General features: G+C 36.3%; 3 long non-coding RNA genes across 3 annotated transcripts; 1 reads left to right on the top strand and 2 right to left on the bottom strand.

Annotated features, from left to right (window-relative positions):
* The first annotated feature begins 3,819 nt into the window (after positions 1–3,819).
* On the top strand, positions 3,820–5,585 carry LOC116550694. The gene is made up of 3 exons (XR_004268533.1): positions 3,820–3,831; positions 4,644–4,649; positions 5,201–5,585. It is a non-coding gene; the product is annotated as an uncharacterized LOC116550694 (long non-coding RNA).
* Positions 5,586–7,013: 1,428 nt separating this feature from the next.
* Positions 7,014–9,486, bottom strand: LOC116550693. The gene is made up of 2 exons (XR_004268532.1): positions 7,836–9,486; positions 7,014–7,127 (listed from the first exon to the last, which is right to left on the bottom strand). It is a non-coding gene; the product is annotated as an uncharacterized LOC116550693 (long non-coding RNA).
* A 1,406-nt stretch (positions 9,487–10,892) lies between these two features.
* Positions 10,893–19,395, bottom strand: LOC116550919. Its single transcript, XR_004268622.1, has 4 exons — positions 18,996–19,395; positions 18,745–18,896; positions 12,974–13,170; positions 10,893–12,273 (listed from the first exon to the last, which is right to left on the bottom strand). It is a non-coding gene; the product is annotated as an uncharacterized LOC116550919 (long non-coding RNA).
* Between the last annotated feature and the right edge of the window lie 459 nt (positions 19,396–19,854).

The following is a 19,854-nucleotide window of genomic DNA, read 5'->3' as shown; positions in this document are numbered from 1 at the left end:
TTTTCTACTTTAAGAATATTCTTGGTTTTTACTGATGGAGAAATGAGTTATTTACTTGTTTTTCTGGGACTGCTATATTTTTAGAAATAAGAAGAGCAGCACAATAACATTTTTATTGCTCTGGAATAAGGCACGCCACATTTTTTTCTTTGGATGTAATCATGATGTTAAGAATCTGATTGAATTGTTGTTTTTGCTATTGCCACTGAATGTCATATTGGCAACCTTTAAAAGCCAGATGTGTCAGGAAGTGATGTGGAAAGGAACTATTCAAAACAAACGTGTGCAGCTGACTTTTAAAATATTTCTGCTTTTTTTTTTTCAACAGAAAGTTTACTTTTCAGTAGGATGTTTCTTAAAGGATTTATTTTTAGTAATTTACTCCGAAGTAATGCATTAGTCTGCTGAGGCTGCTATAACAAAATACCACAGATGGGGTGGTGTCAACAACAGAAATTTACTTTCTCGCCATTCTGGAGGTTGGAAGTCCAAGATCAAGATTTAGGCAATTGAGTTTTGGTGAGGTGTATCTTCCTGGCTTGCAGGTGGCGGCCGTCTCATTATATGGCCATATGACTTCTCTGTGAAGAAAAAGAAATCTCTCTCTTCCTTCCCTATAAGGCTACCAGTCCTATTAGTCCCCATTCTTATGATGTAATTTAATCTTAATTATTTTCTAAACACCCTGTCTCTAAGTACAATCACATAAAGGGTTAAGGCTTCAAATATCAATTTTGGGAAGACAAAATTTAATCCAGATGGAGTAACTTCCCTAAAAGTGTTAGTGTTGTAGTAAAGACAGGGTCAAGATGTAAAAAAATGCTGACTATTGTTAGGGCTGTAGGCATTCTTTTCAGAGTAGCCCTTTTCAGCTACACACATGTGCAGATGGATGTGTGTGCAAACACACACACACATCATTAGAGAGAATGAGACCGTAGATTTTTGCCAATAATGGACTCTAAAAGATGACTTCTTTCTTTAGGATGTATTAGTATAAAAATCTGAAAGTGACTCTAAAGATAGCGTTGGAATTTGCATTGCATAGCTATTGTTAAATGTAAGATATACAACACCTTACATTTAGGTTTCATTTACAATTTTTTAAATATGCCTCCAGGTGAAATATTTTGTGTGATCCTTGCAATTCACCTGATAGGAAATCTGTCCTTAGACCTAGGCTTTGGCTTAGGGAACTGAGTAATAGCATAGTAGAGATAGCAGTAAATACACTGTAAGTTCTGTAGAGAAGCTCCAACTCTGCCCCTGAAGGAGGTTAAATTAGTAATCTGGGATATGGGGCTGTCTCTCAAACATGAGTTTTGTTGTATTGAATGAAATCCTAAGGTTGCTCCTGGTTTTAAAGGTCTGCGTTTCTATGAAGCACAAAGAAAATGAAGAGATTTGCTTTTAGCCACACAGTGAGTTAATAAAATTGTGGATTTAAAATGCTGTTTTCCTGACTTGCAGCTGATGGAACTTTGCAAAAATATTAAAGTTCCAGTGTCAACGTTCCTCCCCCTAACTCTCTTGATATCATTGGAGTCTTATGTTTCGCTTACTTCAATGGTTAAAACACAGAAAGAACACCTCCCTTTAAGGCTTAATAGAAGAAAATACCTGTTTTCTGTTCTATAGAGAGAGTTGTGTTTTTCCTTAGGAAAGAGAAAAAAAAATGATGACTGCAGATGTTTAAGAGGGTGGCTATAAATCCAGGGAGCTATAAACAAGAATTGTGATGGGAATAAAACTCAATGCCCTTATAGGGAAACCCAGACATGCAAAGATTTGTACATGCGCCTTGCATTATGGCTGGGTTTTTTTGAAGCAGCTTTGGTGGTGCTAGGGGTTTGTCTGTAAAATGAGACATGAATGATGTCTGGCAGAGCTGAAGCTCAAAGAATGATCTGAGAATTCTTGTGTTTACACTTGCACAATGATAGTTGTAAGCAGATCTTTTTAAACAAGGCAGAACAATTTAGAAGGATTAAGAGATCTAAACTAAGCAGAGTGTGTGCCACAATTTTCTCCCTCTCTAAAGCTTCTTGAAATTAAGCTCCCCATGCTGATAAACCTAGAAGAAAGGAATTTTGAAAGTTCCTTTTAAGAAATTTGCTCCCTATGGGATCTTGTTGCTTGTCACTTGAGTTTATAATGTCACTTCTTTTGTTCCATGGAGCTAATCCATTTTGGTTATTTTCCATGAGGTAGCAAACAGTTTCAATGAGATAGTTCCCTGAGGCTAGGTAAAAGGGCATATAGATTTTCAGTCTCATTCTTTGTTTACATATGTTCAGAATAATAGTGGAAAATGTCCTTCAGTTCATAAATCATCTTTGTTTTGTCTCTATTCCAAGATAAATTTAGTTTAGAAGAAGTTGCAATACAATTCTCTGTCACTTTTGATTTATGTTAGAGTGAAAAAAAAAAACTCCAATGGTGAATCCTTTCTCTAATGCTACCCTGGGACTTCATTTAGAATTAGGGTTGCCTTTCCAGTGAAACCACATAATTAGTCCTTTGGCTACTATATTGAACTAATACTTTCCAGTTCTCACATTCACCCTATGTTGGGGAGGAACTTTAACATAATGCCTTTTGCTGCATGGGAGAAGCACATAAGTTTTGATACATTAAATTAGAAGTCACCCAGAAGACAGTAATAAGTCCATGACTAAGGTATATATCCAGATGTTTCATCACTGAGTACTTGACATTGAATCAGTACATGGCTTGGAATATTGCTATATACAAAAACACAGATTCCGCCAAGATGGCTGAATAGGAACAGCTCCAGAGCACAGCTCCCAGAGAGAGAGATGCAGAAATTGAGTGATCTCCATATTTCCAACTGAGGTACCAGGTTCATTTCAATGGGACTAGTTGAACAGTGGGTGTAGCCCAAGGAGGGCAAACCGTAGCAAAATGGGGCACTACCTCACTCAGGAAGTACAACTGACCAGAGGATCGGAGACTTTCCCTCACACTAGCACTCTGGTTCACATACTGTGCTTCTACCACACCCTCTGCAACCCACAGACCAGGAGATCCCTGCAGGGTTGAAAAGCACTGTGGCAGCTCCAGCAGATGCCATAGGTTATTGGCACAGATCTGGGTGAATGTTTTGAGTAGCACTGAGAACACCTACAGGATGGAGCTACCCGATCCCCAGAAAGAGGGGGAGCTGAAAGCGGGGAGACAGGTAATATGGCTGGTGGTCCCACACCCAAAAAGACCAGCAAACTAAAGCCCTCTTACTTGAAAGTTTTGCAGCCAGTACATCAGTTCAAGCTTGGCCCAGGACAATTGAGCTCAGTGGGTGGAAGGGTGTCTGCCATTGCTGAGTCAGGTCTAAACCTACCTGTTTAAACAAAAGCCAGAGGAAGTTTACACAGCAGCTGGACTGAGTCTGTGACAGCCCAGCAGTGACTCCGCAGGCAGAAAAGGGACAGACTGCCTCCTCAAGCAGCTCCCTGACCTCTGTATAACCAAAAACACACCTCATGCAGGAGAGCTCTGGCTGTCACTTGGTGGGTACCCTTCCAGGACAAAGCTACCAGAGGAAAGATCAGGCAGCAATACTTGCTGATTGGCAACACCCACAGGTGATTCCCAGGCAAGCAAGGTCTAGAGTGGTCCTCCATGAGTCCTACAGCACAGGGGCCTGATTGTTAGAAGGAAAACAAACAAACAAACAAAAAAAAACAAAAAAAAAAAAAAAGAAAAGAAAGAAAAGAAAAAAGAAAAGAAAAAAAGAAATAGCTTCAACATCAACAGAAAGGATGTCCACTCAGTGGCCCCATCTGAAATCACCAATTTCAAAGATCAAAGGTAGATAAATCCATGAAGATGGGATAAATCCATGCGAAAATGATGAAATCATCAAAGACCAGAACACCTCTCCTCCTCCAAAGGATCACAACTCCTCACCAGCAAGGGAACAAAACAGGATGGAGAATGAGTTTGACGAATTGACAGAAGCAGGCTTCAGATGTTGGGTAGTAACAAACTTCTCTGGGCTAAAGGAACAAGTTCTAACCCAATGCAAAGAAACTAAGAACCTTGAAAAAAGGTTAGATGAAATGCTAACTAGAATAACCAGCTTAGAGAAGAACATAAACGACTTGATGGAGGTGAAAAACACAGCACGAGAACTTTGTGAGCATACACAAGTTTCAGTGCCTGAATTGATCAAGCAGAAGAAAGGATATCAGAAATTGAAGATCAACTCAATGAAATAAAATAAGAAGGCAAGATCAGAGAAAAAAAGAATGAAAAGAAATAAACAAAGCCTCCAAGAATATGGAATTATGTGAAAAGACCTAATCAACACTTGATCAGTGTATCTGAATGTGATGGGGAGGGGGAGAAGGAATCCAAGCTTGATAACACTCCTCAGGATATTATCCAGGAGAACTTCCCCAACCTAGCAAGGCAGGCCAACATTAAAATCCAGGAAATACAGAGAACACCACAAAGATATTCTTCAAGAAGAGAAACCCAAGGCACATAATTGTCAGATTCACCAGGGTTGAAATAAAGGAAAAAATGCTTAGGGCAGCCAGAAAGAAAGGTAGGGTTACCCACAAAGGGAAGCCCATCAGACTCACAGCAGATCTCTTGGCAGAAACCACACAAGCCAGAAGAGAGTGGGGGCCAATATTCAACATCCTTAAAGAAAAGAACTTTCAACCCAGAGTTTCATATCCAGCCAAACTAAGCTTCATAGGTGAAGGAAAACTAAAATCCTTTACAGACAAGAAATCACTGAGAGATTTAGTTACCACCAGACCCTGCCTTATAAGAGCTTCTGAAGGAAACACTAAACATTGAAAGGAACAACCAGTACCAGCCACTGCAAATGGTAAAGACCAACGACACAATGAAGAAACTGTGTCAACTAACAGGCAAAACAACCATCCAGTAACAAAATGGCAGGATCAAACTCACACATAACAATATTAATGTTAAATGTAAATGGCCTTAATGCCCCAGTCAAAAGACACAGACTGGAGAACTGGATAAAAAGTCAAGGCCCATTGGTGTGCTGTATTCAGGAGACCCAACTCATATGCAAAGACACACATCGATCCAAAATAAAGAAATGGAAGAAGATTCACCAAGAGAATGGAGAGCAAAAAAAGAGCAGGGGTTGCCACCCTAGTCTCTGATAAAATCGTAAAAGGATCAGTACAACAAGAAGAGCTAACTATCCTAAATATATATGCTCCCAACAAAGGAGCACCCATACACATAAAGCAAGTTCTTAATGACCTACAAAGAGACATAGACTCTCACACAATAATTGTGGAAGACTTTAATACTCCACTCACTCTGAAAATTCCATTTGAAAGTGACACACCTTATGTCCATTTATTCTTTATTGGCCAAGCAATTCACAGGACCATATTTATCAAGGCCCCTTAGAAGCATGGCACATCATGCACCTTCTACCTTGAAGTGATATACGTGACTATCACTCTTATTTAATTGGCCAAAGCAAGCGTCAACACTACATTTCCACATTTCATATTAAAGAGGACAAGGAAGTGTAATTTGACTGCCTAGCTAGGAGAGGAGAATTAGATCAGTCATTGCACTATAAATTGATTAAAAATAAGTTTATCTTTGATTTTCAAGGCATTATTCCATTGTGTTTTATCATCCAGTAAACTTTGAGTGCCATTCTTTTGTATGTGATCTGTGTACCCAGATGGGTAAGATTTTAGGATTGTCTATTTATCTCTGGTATTATAAAAGTTGTGCGATATGACTCAGTGTGAATTTTTAAAAATTTATTTTATTTGTTATTAAGTAGGACTTTTAAGACTGAAAGTGTGCATCCTTCAATTATGAATAAATTCTTAAATTACATCTTTGATAATTTTCTCTCCTCATTTCTTTATCCTCTCATTCTAGAACTCATGCTAGCTTATGTAAAAAAGAAATAGAGCTTTGAAAATCTTATATATGAGATCAGAAAACTGCAACAGCAGAAGTGCCTGTAAACTCAGGTGAATGACTAAGGAAAAATGAAAACTGTCTCACAGGTAGTTAAGTACCATAAAGAAGAAGTAAACAAATCAGTAGGCAGTATATCTTATAGCTGTCTTAGCAAATTCTATGATTCCATCTTCTTACATCTCTCTGATAAAAATATTTTAATCTGAATTTTTCTATAATGGGCATAAAAACTGACAAATTATTTTTAAAAATAGAAAAGAAAACAAGTTCCATTATTATATTGAAAATTATTGACATAAAATAAGAATGATACATGTTATACTTTAATTACTTATAAACATATAATCTAAGAATCATATTACATTATATATTACCTATACCCTGTGTCAATTAAGATGATTTCAAGTGTAAGTAAAACCAAGTAATAATGACAGTAGATTAAAGTAGAAAGAAAATTGTTATAGGCTTAATGAGAAGTCCAGAAGTGGAGGGGCCTAGAATTGTTTTGGAAGTTTTGCTGTAACATCAAACAACACAGCTCCTTACAGTGTTTCATTTCACCATTATAAGGTTTATTTTTCTAATGGATATAAACCATTTATTGTAATAATATTATTTATATGGATAGTAACAATTAGGTGACTTAAAATTATTACTATATTTTCTAGAGGTCAAAATTATAAACTTATGCCTGGGATCTTCACCCCAAATAAATAAATAAGCCAATTTTGCTGGGGCATATATTATTTCAGACCAACTGAAGCCTAAATAAATACAAGGCTTTATCAGTACTTGGTTCTAAGACGTACGTGGGAAACAGAAATCTCCATCATTTTCACCCCCCTTTTACTAGTGACCAGTTGTAAGTTATAAGGTCTTCTTTAGCACCCGTAAGGAGGTGGCATTTATCCCTTTGGGATCCAAGAGTTTGGATAAATGCTAACTGAAAGGTGACAGGTTCTGTACTCAACATCAAATGACTTGAAGAAGGTTCAGTTTCACCGTGTTCCAGGAATCATTGCCATGAACAGAAGCCAAGTACAGTTGGATTGACATAAAAGAAATTCTATTCTTAGGGTGACTTAGCAGAAACAGTCAACATCCATGGAACCTAGAATGGAATAAAGTGTCAGAGATATGGTGGCAAAAGTTATAGAATGCATCTGCCAAGAAAAAAAAGATAGATTGTCTTTCATTTTTGTAAGGAATGACTTTCACCACTTTTGCTTCTATTTGTTTAACAACAAAATGAAGGCAATGTTCCTTTAGCTTTTAATTTTGTAACTAAAAGAAGATAAATTAACCAATAAGACAAAACTAGATTAAGAATCACCACAGTAGAAAGGGATAATCCCAAGGTTAAATAATACGTCCTTCACATTTAAGGGCAATACTTCATTTTATTAATGTATTTCTATCTATTCCTATCCCAAAGGATGTTGTATTTTGCACATTTCCCTTTTACCAGGTACATGCGTGGACTTTTTAAATGGTATTGCCAGAGACTAGTTTATTAAAAAGTTACTTAAGATGTTGGCAGTTTTTTAGAAATCTGAAACCTATTTCAGAATATAAAATTGTCATAGTAGTGCAAAATAAGATTAAGGAACGTGGATTTTTTTTTACCTGCTTTTGTTATGAACTGGTAATGTATATTTTGGCATCCGTACACTCCTTAGTCCTTTTCAGCTGTAATGCATGGCTTTGAACCAGATGGCTCTAAACTCCAGTTTCAATAGCAATGGATGTGCTCAGGCTTCCTCTTGGCTCACATTCTACCAGGCAACATGTGTGTGCTGCACATTTAACTTTCCTCTTCAGCCTGGCATAAGCCATAGCTTTTGGGGAAGAATGGAAGTAGCTAGTTTTACCTCACTCTTTTCTTCTTACTTCACATATTTTCATTTCTAGAATCATTTCATGCATTTCTTAATTTTGCTTCAACAAGTCATGGCCAACCCTTCACCTGAAACAGCAGAGAGCACCCCACAGTAAATAAAAATCACATCTATACCCACCTGCATATGCTGCAGCTGGCAGTTACCTGCAAATGTCATCTTCTGTCATGTAGGTTGAACCACCCAGCCCAATATAAAACCTGCTGACAGAAGTGCATAGGACCATAACAACAAAGCCAAAAAAACCCACCCAACACTTTCTCAGATGAGAAGAAACCAGCATAAGAATTCTGCCTCTAAAAAAATCTCAATGTTGTGTCACAATCAAAGTTTCACTCTAGCTCCCCAGCAATGATCCCTAGCCAAAATGGAGACACAACAATAACAGATGGAGAGTTCAAAGCATGGATTGCAGGGAAACTCAACAAGATCCAAGGCAAGGTTGAAAATCAACACAAAGACCTTCTAAAACAATCCAGGAAATAAAAGAAGAGGTAAACATTTTTAAAAAATCAATTAGAGCTACTGGAACTGAAAAACTCACTTAGAAAATTTCAAAATATAATTGAAAGCTTTATCAGTGGACTAGACTAAGCAGAAGAAAGAATTTTTGAGCTTAAAAATCAGTCTTTTAAACTAATCCAAAGAAAAATAATTTTAAAAAATGAACTGAGTTTTTGAGAAAGATGGGATTATGTAAGGTGACCAAACCTGTAAATTATTGGTATTCCTGAGAGAGAAGCCCAAAAAGTAAACAACCCAGAAAACTTGAAAGAATAATTCAAGAAAATTTCCCTAATCTTACTAGAAAGGTAGACATGCAAATACAAGAAATTCAGAGAACATCTGTGAGATACTATACAAAATGAACATCACCAAGACATGTAGTCACTAGGCTGTCTAAGGTCAATCCTAAAAACAAAATTCTTAAAGGCAGCTAAAGAAAAAGGTAAGATCACATATAAAGCAAACCAAGCAGGCTAACAGCAGACCTCTCCACAGAAACCCTACAAGCCAGAAGAGACTGGGGCCCTATTTTCAGCATTCTTAAGGAAAAGAAACTCCAACCAATAATTTCATACCCCACCAAAGCTTCATAAGTGGAGAATTAAATTATTTTTCAGACAAGAAATCACTAAAGAAATTCATTACAACTATACTAGCCTTACAAGAGACTCAAGGGAGTTCTAAACATGGAGACAAAAGACTTATATCTGTTTCCAGAAAACTACAGCTAAGTACCTAGGTCTTTTAATGCATCTACACAATAGAAACTACAAAACAACCAGCTAACAAGTTCATGGTAGAATAAAAACCTCACCTATAAATATTAACCTTGAAATATATGATAAAATGCCCCATTTAAAATGCACTAAAACCCTCCTAGAACTGAAAAATGACTTCAGTAGAGTTTCAGGACCCAAAATAAATGCAGAAAAGTCAGTAGCATTTCTATATACCAATAATGTTCAAGCTCAGAGCCAAAACACAGTTTCATTTACAATAGCTGCACACACACAAAATAAAATAACCAAGAAAACATATAACCAAGGTGGTGAAAAATATCTACAAGGAAAACTATAAAACACTGCTGAAGGAAACCATAGATGATACAAACAAATGGAAATATCATACTCATGGACTGGAAGAATCAATATAGTTAAAATGGCCATACTGCCCAAAGCAATCTACAGATTCAAGGCTATTTCTATCAAACTCCCAACATCATTTTTCATAGAATTGGAAAAAAGTTCTAGAATTCATATGAAACAAAAAAGAACCCAAATAGCCAAGACAATTCTGAGCAAGAAAAACAAAGATGGAAGCATCATACTACCTGAATTCAAACAATACTTTAGGGCTACAGTAACACAAACAGCATGCTATTGGTACAAAAACAGAAAAACAGACCAATGAACAGAATAAGAACCCATACATGAAGATGCACACCTACAAGTATCTGATCTTCAACGACATTGATAACAGGCAATGGGAAAATAACTCCTTATCGAATAAGTAGTGCTAGAATAACTGCCTAGCCATATGCAAAAGAATAAAACGACTCATTTTTCACAATATACAAATATTAATACAAGATGAATTAAAGACTTAAATGTAAAACCAAAAACTATAAAATCCTAGAGGAAAATTTAGGAAATACCATTCTGAACATTGATCTTGGCAAGGAATTCATGACTAAGACCCCAGAAGCAATTGCAACAAAAATAAAAATAGATAAGTGGGACCTAATTAAACTAAAGAACTTCTGCACAGCAAAAGAAACTATTGACAGAGTAAACAGACAACCTACAGAATGGGAGAAAATATTTGCAAACTATGCATCCTGCAAAGGTCTTATATAAAAAATCTATAAGGAACTTAAATCAATAAGCAAAAACCAAACAGTCCCATGAAAAAAAAGCAAAAGACACGAACAGATACATCTTGAAAGAAGACATAACATGTGGCCAAGAAATATATACAGAAATTCTCAACAGCTCTAATCATCAGAGAAAGACAAATCAAAACCACAGTGAGATACCTACCATCTCATGGCAGTCTTAGTGGCTACTATTAAAAAGTCAAAAAATAACAGATTTTGGTCAAGCTGTGGAGAAAAGGAAATGCTCATACACTCTTTGTGGGAACAGCAATTAATTTAGCCACTCTGGAAAGCAGTTTGGAGATTTCTCAAAGAACCTAAAACAGAACTTAAAACCACTAGCAATCCCATTACTGGGTATATTCAAAGGAAAATAAATGTTCTACCAGAAAGACACATGCCTCAAATGTTCATTGTAACACTATTCACAATAGCAAAGACATACAATCAACCTAGGTTCCCATCAACAGTGGGCTGGATAAATGTGGTACATATATGTCATGGACTATTACACAGCTATAGAAAAAAATGAAAATTTTTTTTGCAGCAACATAGATGCAGCTGGAGACCATCATCCTGAGCAAATTAACCAAACACTGCATTTTCTCACTTACAAGTAGGAACTAAACATTGACTGCACGTGAACATAAAGATGGGAAAAACAGACACTTAGGACTGTTTGAAGGGAAGGTGGGAAGAGGGTGAATGTTGAAAAGCTACCTATCAGGCACCATGCTCACTGCCTAGGTGATGGGTTCATTCATACAGCAAACCTCGGTGACAAGCAATTTGCCCGTGTAACAAACCTGAACATGTACTCCCTGAAACTAAAATATGAATTGAAAAAAATTTATGATGATTCTTAGAAATTCCCAGCAAACTTTTGGCTCACTTGTTGGGTTTGTGAACCGGCATCCAGTTTCTTTTTTACCTCTTTTACTTATTTTCTCTTTCTTCTCCAGAATGGTTTAGATGAACATATTTTATCATATCCTACTTGCTGCTTCTTTGGTGTTACATAACTTTTATATACATTAGACTGCATACAAAAGATATGTAAATATAGGTTCCTCAACTATACACTTGTTCCATCATGTCCCAAATAAACTCATTTCTAAAAGCATTAACAAACTGGAATTTATCTGGAAGAGTGAATACAGATGGTTCTCTGTTTTTCAAGTATAGTGACTCCTCCGGCACTGAGAAATGGGAACATCCAATCTCTGAGCTCATGGTGGCTCACGCCACCATGGAAGCTGCTGCCATATTGCCTTGTCATCTGCAGCTTGACATCACTTAATGGTTCTTCATTTCGCTCCCATTTTGTGGGCACACTTCAGCAGTGGCTCAAGACACTCAACAGTTTGTATTCTACATTTATTTACAATTGATATTTGTAGAACAAATATAAGAAGTGGGACTTACCCCAAGGTTTTTGTGTATTTTGTTGGAGGCTTTTACTATGATAAGCTCTTGGTGGACCAGCATCAAAAAAGGAAGCAGGCGCTTCATTTTTACTGATCACTTATTTTGTGCAATGCAGTGTAGAGAAATCAGAGATATGAGATATATGCATAAAGAGCTCATAATCTAGTAGGAAATAGCCATCTTATAAAAAATAAAAAGTACCTGTATTAGATAGAATAATGCCCCCCCACCAAGAGGTCCACATCATAATCACTGGGACCTGTGAATATATCCTATTACATGGCAAGGAGAACTTAAGGTTGTAAATGAAATTAAGGTTGCTAATTAGCTGATCTTAAAACAGGGAGATTATTCTGGATTCTGCTGGGCCCCCCAGAATAACATAAACCTCAGGGTTATGTAAAGTGAATAGGATTTGACCTGCTGTTGCTGGCTTTAAAAATGGAGTAAGATACCATGATTAAAAGAATATGGCAGCTGCTGGATGCAGAAAAAGAGAAGGAATCAGATTCTCCTCTAGTACTTTCAGGAAGAATGTAGTCCTGCCAACAGCTTCTTTTTAACCCAGTGATACTCAAACCAGATTTCTGACCTGCAGAACTAGAAAATAATAAATATGTTTTATTTCAAGCCACTAAATTTGTGGTGAGTTTTCACCACAGCAATGAAAAACTACAATAGCATAATATGATTAGTGTCAATGAGAGGTTAAAACCAGCCAAAAGATGGAGAGACAATGTGTGAGTACTTTTTTTAACTTAAAAACCACTATTGAAATAGAAATCCATTCTTTACTGTAAAAATGTAAAAACAACAAAAAGGTTAATAATACTCAGTACTTATGAAGTTGTAATAAACATTAAATATTTCCCTTTCTCTTATAATATAAAATAAGCATATAACAGGTCATGTGTGTGTACGTTTTTGTTATATATATAAAAATAACCATATATTTATATATAAATAAATATATATTTATATATATTATTATATATAATAAATATATTATATATATTATATATATTAAAATTAATATATATATAATATAAATATATAAAAACAAGTAAATATAGATATATGTGATTATTCAATTAGGAAAGCAGAAATGTTCCACAAAAATATAATATTGAACACTAATGACACAGGCAATGGAAGAACTGAGAAGCCAAACAGGAAATGTTGAGACTCCCTGGAGATTAGCAAGAGCAGGAAGTCACCAGTGCCCCCAGGGCTAGAAGGGCAACAGGAGGAAGTGGAATTCCCAAATCCCAGATTCTGGGTCATCCCATGGGGGCCATACCATGGAGGGTGCTGCTGTGAGGTGCAGACTATATACCAAGCAAGAATTGGAGTTTGAAAGATTGCTGCTGTCCAAAAGAAAGGGAGAATTGTCCTGTCTTCATCTTTCCTTCCATCATCTAATCTCACACCAGTGCCTCCCACTGGTTGAATCCAGCAAGAAACCAGCTGAAGTAAGTGCTTGGAAATGTAACTCTCCTGTAAAACAAAAGGCAGCAGGGGAAAGGAGGGAAATAAGAGAGAAAGAAAAAAAGTGACTATAAAAATAGTCCCTACATAATGTCTTCTTGTGAGGATTAAGCTATCTAAATTGTGTGAAGCACTAATATGGCACTCATTAGCATGTGTTCAGTTGATGCTTGCTATTATTATTATTGCTTCAGCTTTAATTACACAATTAAAGCAATGAAATGAACTTCTCAAATAATCTAGAATTGTGGACCATTCTGAATGCTTTCAAATCTATTATAGTTTCCTCTAGAGGGACATTATCATGTGCTGAACTTTATTAGGCAGCACAAAATTGCTGAAGGGTACACCAGAGACAACTTGATGAATGAGATACAAAGTTAGCATAATGTGACAAGTGCAAACAAATCTTCCCCTCACTCAACTCTATCATCTTGCTTTGATCACATGTTGGTGAACTGTACAAATAACTTTTAAATTATCTTTTGAGAAAATTTAATAATCGTGCTTGGGCTGTCTCCTGAGTTTATTTAAGACACTTATCTACTATATTGTCAGCATGGAAAACTTCATGTCTTGCCAAGTAAAATATACTTGTAAGTCATTGGTAAAGTGTTGAATTTCTGTCTTGTTGCATGTCTGTGTTTAGTGTTTGCATTTAAAAGACTCCTACATAGTCTTTAATTTCATTTCACTTTTCATCCTTTTTTAGACATCTACATCATGTCTGAAATTCTAGCTTATTTTAGGTCATGGAAAAATTCTTGTATGTGTATACTGAATAGACTCTCGTGTTTATCCTTCTGTATTTTTGCTGAGCTCTAGAACCATCTTTAGTTAGTCATTGGGGATTTCTACTCAGTTTTCCAACAGTAAATCATGCTTACAAGGCAACACATCATTGTTAAGCACAAATCTTCTGCTTCTGAACATGGCACATGTTTACTTATGTAACAAACCTGCACATGTATCCGGGAACGTAGAGTAAAAAGAAATATCTTCTCCTTTTGCTCCTGTAATTTATATCTTGGTGAATGAAATCATCTTCCCCTTCCCCAAATCAGAAATAGAGTCATAATAATGTCCCCACTCACTTTCCCTTTTTCTTTCTCCTGATGCCATCCAAACAGTCAGTACATTGTGAATCCACCCTGTTCAAAAGCCTCCAATCTACTTCATCTTCTCATTTCCACAACCACTGTCTTAGTTCACTCTCATGCCACCTGTTACTCAGCAGACTCCTGGACATTGATCCGATCTCCTTGTTCCCAACATGGCCCTTTTCCCATCTAGTCTCTACCATACAATTAGAATATTTTCACAAACGCATGATTACAACTTTTCCAAATTTAAAAATGTTTGCTTGTTTCCTATGGTTTCTAGTTAAATTTCAAAATATTAGGCTAATATGCAATGCTGTTTAAATTTGTCATTGATGAACTCTATAGCATTGTGTTCTGTATGTAATATTTATGGCAATAATATGAAATTACTTTTATTACTTTAAGTAGCATCCCTTCCTCAAGAATGCCTTTTCTGCAAGGGCCATCTTATTTAGATGCGTTTTTTTCCCTTGAAAATTCCTAGCTGCAATCATCGGACAGTGCTTTCCTTGCTTTTATGTGTGTGTGTCTTAATTATTTGACTACAAGCTGTGTAGAGTGAGATATCATGCCTTCCTAGATTTTGTATTGCAAGTATCTCAAACTATGGTATCCAATATGGGAGTCACTAGTCACAAGTCTGTTGAGAATCTGAGATGTGGCTGGCTAAAGGTGAAAGGTGATATAAGGGCAAACTACCCACCAGATTTTGAAGACTCACTATGCAAAATTAAAAAATAAAACTTATTATTTTATATTTAATTACATGTTAAAATAGTATTTGGGGTATATTAGATTAATGCTATTGCTAAGATTAATTTCACCTGTTCTTTTTGCTTTCTTATGGCTCCTAGAAAATTAAAATGGACATACGTGGCTCACATTTGTGATTCTCATTCAATGTCTGTGAGGTGGCACTGTCACAGAATAGAACAGGATCAAGAAGCATCCACAAGTGAAAACAGCCTTTGAAGGAACACTCTGGAAAAAATCTAGACATTTAAACAAGATCAAGAGTGCAAACTAAAGTAGAAAAGAAAAAGAAAAATAGACCGTATACTCAGCATTGCAGTTGAGATTGATTTGCCCAGGGAGGAACAGCTAGAAGTTCGCATAAGTATTTTGATATTGTTTTTATTTTCTTGAGATAGAGTTTCGCTCTTGTTGCCCAGGATGGAGTGCAACGGCGCAATCTTGGCTCACTGCAACTTGTCCACCTCCCGGTTTCAAGCGATTCTCTCGCTTCAGCCTCCTAAGTAGCTGAGACTATAGGCACCCACCATCATGCCCAGCTAATTTTTGTATTTTTAGTAGAGATGGGGTTCCACCATGTTGGCCAGGTTGGTTTTGAACTCCTGACCTCAGGTGACCCACCCGCCTCAGCCTCCCAAAGTATAGGGATTACAGGTGTGAGCCACTGAGCCCAGTCATATAAGTTGTTTTAAGCTTATTTGTCTTGGAGATAAATCTGAATTTTGATTCTGAATCATGAGTATATGGGAAGGATTTTTGAAACAGGTGAATATGGGCTGCTTAAACATGAGGGCTGAATGCATAAATGGTTCTGGAACCCCTTAAAGACTCTTAAAAAACAGCTGACAGATACATTTTTTGAAAAACAATACACCCATAATGACAAATAGAAGGGGGTTGCAGATAACAGGAATAATACTTTGTAAAAAGAAATCAGAGAGACAAATACTGAATAAGAAATATGTAAGTAGAAGAATATCTCAAAGATATCATTAATATTCGAAGAGGGAAAATGAAACATAAACCAATAAATGTATCTTATGAAGTGCTTCATAAAATATAAAGAATCTCTTGGAATCCCTTGAACCCAGGAGGTGGAGGATACAGTGAGCCGAGATTGTGCCATTGCACTCTAGCCTGGATGACAGAGCAAGACTCCATTTCAAAAAAAAAAAAAAAAAAAAAAAAAAGAAGCTCTTCGAGGTTAAAAACATGTTTATATAAATAAAAAACCAAGTGGAAGAAGTGGAAGATAACATAGAAGATAGCTAGAAATCAGAGCAAATAGAGGTAGGAAATTGAAGATAAGAAAATTAGATGATTAAATATATTTTTAAAATATATTCATTACTAAAGAATGTGAGTTTTATTGTCCCACATGTCTTATGCAATAAATGCGAATAGGCCCAGACCAGGAAGCGTAATTAAAATTTTAGAGTAATGGAGGCAAAGAGAAGCCTCTAGAAGCTTCTAGAGAGAGTTTTATGCAAAGAATAAGGCCATCACATTTCTTAATAGAACACTGGAAACCTGAAGACACAGGAGAAATATTTTCACATTCTTAGTACAAATAATCTACAACAAAACTGTTAAGCCAAATATCTAATGTGAGTTTATGGATAAGATAGTTTAAGATATGCAAGAACTGAAAACTATGATTGTCTATGATCCTTTCACCGTTCTCGGGAGGTTGTGTTCTGTTAAAGTCAAGAAGAAAACCAAGAAACAGGTAACCATAAGATGCAGCAGAAGAGAGAGGCAAAGTAAATTCCTAGGAGGATGGGAACGAGTTATCAAGACCATGGTAAGCCTAGATTAACCAGCCCAAGTTAATCTAATGCCTGAGGACCAGGAGCACTGATGGTGTAAGTCCCAGTCCAAGAGCAGTAGAAGGTGATGTCCCAGTTCACATAGAGAGAGCAAATTCTCCTTCCTCTGCCTTTTTGTTTTATTGCAGCCCCTCAGCAGATCGGATGATGCTCATCCATACTTGGGAGGACAACCTGCTTTACTCAGTCTGCTAATTCAAATACTAATCTTACCTGGAAACATCCTCACAGATACATTCAGAAATAATGTTTAACTAAATATCTATGCACCTTATGACCTATTCAAGTTGATACATATTTCTAACCATCATAGATACAAGTACAAAGTAATCCATTGAAAGAGTTTAATGTGTATGCCTCTGGAAAGGACAAGAATAGTGAAAATGTTAAGCATCTACTCTTTCTCATAACCTGTCTTACAGAGCTCTTTGAATTTTAAAAAATGACTTAACATGTTTGAGTAAATATGCCTAATTAACAAAATATGTATGCATGCAAGTCCAGAAGCACTGCACAATTAGGGCATATAGATAGTTAAATAAGAACAAAAATATGTAAACAAAGTCCAGTTTATTATACATACCAGTTCATGAAAAATCAAGCAGTCTCAACATAGTACTAGAAAACCCCTTTTCAGATTTTAGGAAGAACCATGGTTCCACTCTCAAACTTCAGCTGGTTGGGTTCAAAACGTCTTTTTCAGTTTTGTTTACACAATATCAATAACTAAATGTGACTTATATGAAATTTTACAGGGTTTATAATTTGTACAAACTTTGATACATGGTATACGTGAAATATGTCTTCATGATAACAAGGTAGGCCTATATAGAAGCCTGCTATAAGGTGCCTATTATCAAATAATACTAGGAAACATTACTGAAGGTTTTGGAGGTGCATGACATTGTCATACACCACTGATTTATACATTCTCTCATTCAATAATACCACGAAGGCTGGGCACGCTGGCTCACACCTGTAATCCCAGCACTTTGAGAGGCTGAGGCAGGCAGATCATGAGGTCAAGAAATCGAGACTATCCTTGCCAACATAGTAAAACCCTGTTTCTACTAAAAATACAAAAAAAATTAGCTGGACGTGGTGGTTTATATCCGTAGTCCCAGCTACTCCGTAGGCTGAGGCAGAAGGATCACTTGAACTCAGGAGGCGGAGGTTGCAGTAAGCCGAGACTGCACCATTGCACTCCAGCCTGGAGACAGAGCGAGACTCCATCTTAATAATAATCATCATCATCCCATGAAATAGAATGAGCTTTGTTTATCACTGATAGGAAACTAAAGCTCAAGAAATAAAATAATTTGCCCAAAGTTCTGCATGTGCTTTTGATCCCTGAGCTGTAAAGACTCTTCTAAATGTTTGGTGATTGTTTTCATAGTAATCATTTTAAGAGGTGTTACTTTACTGATACTGCTACTATTGCTAAATAATAAAAAAGTATAAAAATTTCCATTCAGAAACATCTTTCACATTATTCTTAAATATTTTCAGCTGACAGATATGTTGGGCTTTTAGAATGGATTTGATTTTCCTTTAATATACAAAATACAATTGGAGCAAAGTCTGATAAACTAGTAATTAACTAGGAAAATATTGTCTTTTTTGGTCAAAAGTTGCATTTGTGAAAAAAAGTATGTTTTGTAATTAGTAAATTTGCTAGGAAGGCAGTTCCCAAAGAAGAACTCCAAATAGGTGGTATGTAGATGATGTCATAAAAGTGTGTACAACTTTGCATAGCAATATTCTGAATGACATCTGAATCCATTTCTTTGTCTCTCTCTCTCTTTCCCTTCTCTCTCTCTCTAATTTATCTATCTATTAATTCATTCCCCTATACTTGTTAAAAATTCTATGCATTTAGGATGTGCCATCATACTTACCCAGAACTTGCATTAGGGGAATTTGTGTGTATTTCTGGAGGACACATCTTTTCTTCCCAGCTTCGGTCATTCTTGCTTTGCCTTGCGTTCCCTAGCACCCTGCATTTATGTTGTACCATGTCCATAAATGCTTACTGCTGGGAAGGAATCCACTATGAAAAAACATAAAAATATTTTACATTTTCCCATTAAAAATATCCTAAAATATTTAGAAATGGATTGCTGTTGTTTCTCCTTTTTCATAAACATACCTAAAAAGGAGTACAGTTGCATCCCAGAGGGTATTTCCCAGAAGCTGGGTCTTCTGCTTGCTTATAGTGTCCAAAGTTCTCCTTAAAAAGAAATGACTGCTACACTGCCACTTTGTAAAGAAGGGTGTTAGTTTTAAAATTTCTTAGTCACTTTTGTTCAGAGTTTACTGATCTGTAGAGTGCTTACAGATCATATGTTTTGCTTTAGCCTGTGTGATGGTTAACACTGTCAACTTCGTTGGATTGAAGGACACGAAGTATTAATCCTGGGTGTTTCTATGAGGATGTTGCCAAAATAGATTAATATTTGGGTCAGTGGGCTGGGGAAAACCGATGCACCCTTAATCTGGTGAGCATAATATAATCAGCTATAATTAATTTTGTTGAATTTCTCCACAAAACAATGATTTTAAAAAACAAAACTGAATGAATATTAAATCCTAAAATCCCCATTATTTGAATATAATAAATTATTTTGCTTTGCTGGTTAAATGAGATCTAGCTAAAGTTTTAATCATACCTTGTGAGGAAAGAAGAGATGTGCAGCCAGGAAGTCAGAAATATTTCCTGGAAATTGCCTCTTTTGATTTTGCCATTTCATCATGCAGCATGGTGACAGGTTCCCAGGCCTATTGCTGTGACACCATGGTCAAGAGGCGTCATGTGCACTTGGCTCACTGTGGCAATCATCCTTTGCCAATTATACACACAAATATCTGCACTCTAATCAAATGCTCATGCTCAACGCTATTGACCAGTGATTCAGAACCTACCTATTCACTTCCTAGCTTTCTTTTTCTATCCTGGTTTTCCTTTCATTAGAAGTGATGTAAATAAAATTATTTGAGTGCTCTAGAAA

Source organism: Sapajus apella, unplaced genomic scaffold (genome assembly GCF_009761245.1).
Source record: "Sapajus apella isolate SASKATOON/1434 unplaced genomic scaffold, GSC_monkey_1.0 scaffold8, whole genome shotgun sequence".
NCBI lineage: Eukaryota > Metazoa > Chordata > Mammalia > Primates > Cebidae > Sapajus > Sapajus apella.
Note: the sequence above shows the minus strand (reverse complement) of the source record. Positions and strands in the feature narration are given on the sequence as shown.